Raw genomic sequence first — 4,233 nt, forward strand, 5'->3', positions numbered from 1 at the left:
GCCGAAAGAGTAATCAGAGGGCCATCTGCTGACCTGGGATTGCATGCCCTGGAGGCACCGAACCAATCCTGTCCTCCAGGATGCCACACAAAGGGGCCACTGCCAGCCAGGCCAGCAAACCGTGCCAGGACGAGGCATTCAAGTTACATGAGCCCCATGCAAAAAAGTTGCCCGGCCAGTTTTCTTCCGATCGTGAAGCCAAGTGGAAACAGTGTTTTCTTAGTGGAGGACTTGGCAGACTGGGCCACCCAGTCTCTCCATGCAGTAGGAATGCCGAGCAGCGGTTGGCTAAGACCAGCACTCACTACCCATCTTCTACCCTGTGGAGGCTGCCCCACCCCAGCTGACAGCGGGCAGAGATGGCCACCAGGTTTGCACTTCAATGTTGCTGGCCGCAAAGGACATGGCCACAGGATCCCACGTGGGCTTTGGTTGTGGGAGGCAGCCCGACCTACAGAGGGTGGGTAAGTCAGAAAGGGCCCAGAGGAATTAGAGGGAGAAAAGGACAGGAACTGGTAATGACCTTGCATAAAAGGACAGTGTGCCGCGGAATGAGAGACCCACAAGAGCACAGCTTTGCTCAAACAAGCCAGCAGACATTGGGCCCTACCAATACTAATGAGTGTCATTATAGTTCTTGGATGGATGAGCCAAATTTCAGACGGAAAGTAGGACAGAAGAAAAGATTTATGTCATAACACAAATTACAAATTGTAAGACAATGTCACTAAAGAAACCACTGGAAACTGGCGGGACAGCAAAGGCAATCAGAAGAAAGCAGTGACTGCAGAAAGAAGCAGGACCAGGCCGAGGTTAGGACTCGGTTGGCAGGGTGCTTGCCTTGGATCCCATTCTCACCACCACATAAAACCAGGCATCCTGTAATCTTAGCGCTTGGGAGATGGAGACAGGAAGGTGATGAGTTCAAGGCCATCCTCAGCTATATAGTGAGTTTGAGGTCTTTCTGGTATATGCAAACCCAAGGGGAGGGATGAAAGGAAGGAGGGAGAGAGGGAGGGCATGAAGGAGAGAGGAAAAGGGATGAAAGAGGATGATTCCTGGGTGAGTATGGGTAATGACAACAACAAAATCTATCTCTGCCCCCCCCATTCTTTTCCCCTTGTGCTCATATAACTATATCTTCACCCTTGTGATGTTATAATTTACACCACACATACACACACACATACACACACCATGCACAACCTAATGCATGCAGCAGCTCAAAGCCTGTAGCCAAGGAAAGCAATCAGTACCGTGGTGACACCGGAACAAGGAGGGGATGGATTGTCTCTGTTGACTCTTCCCTAGCTATTTCACCCTGACTCGGGACTTGGCCCTCCGTGTTTGGCAGCCAGCCTGAGCCCTGTTTCCTATTATCTGAAGAAAGCTGGTGTAGAGTCCCTCGTGGCACCCAGCACACACTCTCCCTTTCTGAGGCATATTCCACGCTTACCTCCTTGCTCTGTCTTGCTCTGTCCCAAGCTCTACTTTGAGTAATACTTATTGCAAACTAGACTTAGGGTGGTCCAATCTCCAGATCGAGTAGTTTTTTCGGAGTGTCTGGGGTCACAGGCTGCCCAGCAGTAATTAGGAAGGCCAGTCAGATCCCCCCATCTTTGTGGCTGAGCGGGACAGGCTGGGCTTGGAAGGAACGAACCTGTTGAAGGAGCATGAAAGAAGGCGGGCAGACATAGGGCCTGAGAAAGAAAGCTGTAGCGCAGCCTGAGAGGGCAGGTCCTGTGCTGAGGGTTGGGCTGGTCAGCTTCTGGAAAGCAAATAGCAAGCTCTGATGGATTGAAACAGATTTTAAAGGCCATGCGAGGATAGGGGTTGTTCTCCAGAATTCCTGAATTAGCTCCGGCTGCTATAATGAAATACCCCAGGCAGGCTTGTGTCAACGGCATCTACTTCTCATGGCTCCAAAGGGTGCTGTGGTGGTGTGAATGAGAAATCTCCTCCATGGGCTCAGATGTTTGAACACTGGCTCCCCAGCTGGCACCACGCTTTAGGAAGGCAGTGTGGGCTTGCTGGAGAAAGTACATCACTGGGGGCAGCCTTTGAGAGTTCCTTGCCTCACCCTGCTTCCAAATTGGCTCTCTCTGTTTTCCGGGTGTCAGCTTCCCGCTCCGGCTCCATGCTGCCACGCCTCTCCTACCATTATGTTCTCTCCCTCTGGAACTGTAAGCCAAACACCCTCTCCCACAAGGTGTTTTTGGTTGTGGCGTTTTATTGCAGCAATGAATATAGCTATGAAGTTCAAGGTCAGGTATCAGCAGATTTGGTTCCTGCTAAGAGCTTACTTCCTGACTTGATGACACAGCCTTCTTGCCATTTTCTTACAAGGCCAGAGGCAAAGAAGAAAGTAAGAGAGGCCGCTGGGAAGCAGGCAGGGAGGATGGGAAGGATAGAGGGAGGGCAGGAGGAAAGGAAACAAGAAGAAAGGGAAGAGGGGGCAGCAGGACGGAGGAGGTGGGGAGAGATGGAGGTCACACACAGACTATGATCTTTCTCTTCCTGCAAGAGCGCTCACCCCCTCACAGCAGCCCCTCATCCTGATCTCATCCATACCTAAATACCCCAGAGGCCCCACTGCCATCACACTGGGGACTAGGACTTCAACACATGAACTTGGGAAAAACACATTTGGTCCATAACACCCTAAAAAGGAAAGCTAGGTGTGGCCGGTCTCTTACCAGGCATCGCACCCCAAATCATTCAGTAGAGCCACTACAAGCCTCCATAGGGAAGAGCTGCTGCCATCAGTAACTCTTAGCCAGACATAGCCCTCCTCAGCCCGTGCCATGGTAGCCTCCTGTGATCATGCCTCATACCATTTTAGAAAGCTGTTTTGATTACTTTTGCCTCCCAGTGCCTAGTCAGGAGTGAGAAGCCTCACTGTCCTGTGAATTCACCACTATCAGATGAATGGAACACAAGCCAGCTGTACTAGTAACAGCTACAATACACTGATTAACTTATGACACCCCTTAGATATGTTCTCACATTCAACCTTTCCAACACCCTGATGTTTACAATTGGCCTTCCCATTCTAGTATGACCGGAATGAGAAAGACATCACTCGTGTCTTCGCTTCCCAGATTCGGACTCTTGGACTTGAGCGAGGTAAGGAAGCCATTTGGTGTCACTCGCCAAGTAACCTGTAAGAACAAGACCCCAGTTGTCCATTATGTGTGCAAAGCCCATGCCCACCGCGCATCTAGATCTTCCAAAATCAATGCAAACCCACCCCACCCCACCCCCCACGCCTCTGTGAAATGCCATCAAGATGAGAAACAAATTCCCATAAACCATTTTCCCTACACAGTCTCCCTGCCTCCCACCACCCCGACAAAAGTTAATAATGAAAAGATATATGACATGCCCATCGCGGACTACTCTATCCGCCCATTCAGCTAATTTCTACAACGATGATGCTAATTATTAAAGATAATGAAAACTCGCTCTTCAACCACGACCCAGGGGGGACCGATACAATTGATTAACAGGGATTTCAACCCACGCATCCCATCTCTCTCGCTCGTTTCGTAACGGATGGGAAAAAATTGGTTTGTAGATAGAGATTTTTGAGGGCTAAGTGTCTAAGACACTGAAGGGAGCCACCTCATTAAGTCCCAGGCCTCGGTAGGCAAGCGCACAAAACCAGAGGCAAAGCCAAAGGCAGATAAACTCACTACAGGCACTATTTAATGAAAGTTTGCACCGTATCACAGTATTCTTCCTGAATCTTCCATTTTTCCCCCTCTTGATTTTAACCACTCATTAATCTTTCTTTAAAAAAATGCAGCATTGAAACAGTTAAAAATAAATCTAGGCTTTTCAGAACAGTAAGGATTTAATCATGGCAGCAAACTAAACCCCAGAGACGATTTGGAGTCTCCAAGTTAAAATGTGGTGTATCTAACTCGTAGGAAATTGACTGCTCTCAGGGTCCTCTGACATCATGCATAATCGCCATTCACACCCTAGGAGCTCCTGGGTATTGGTCCAGAGCCCACAACCGGCAGGGAGATCATAGTGTGTGTTGAATAAAATTACCCATTCTAAAGGTCCTCAGCTATCTTGAATATTTTATTAAAAACCTTTTTTGTAGTGGAGACCAACTGGGACCTCTTCCTCCTAGGAGTGAGCTGTCAATGGTAGTAGAATTGAAAACTAGACAGAGTCAGGCTTAATTAGCTCTCCTACACACGCGCACACGCACACACGCAC

Source organism: Microtus pennsylvanicus, chromosome 3 (genome assembly GCF_037038515.1).
Source record: "Microtus pennsylvanicus isolate mMicPen1 chromosome 3, mMicPen1.hap1, whole genome shotgun sequence".
NCBI lineage: Eukaryota > Metazoa > Chordata > Mammalia > Rodentia > Cricetidae > Microtus > Microtus pennsylvanicus.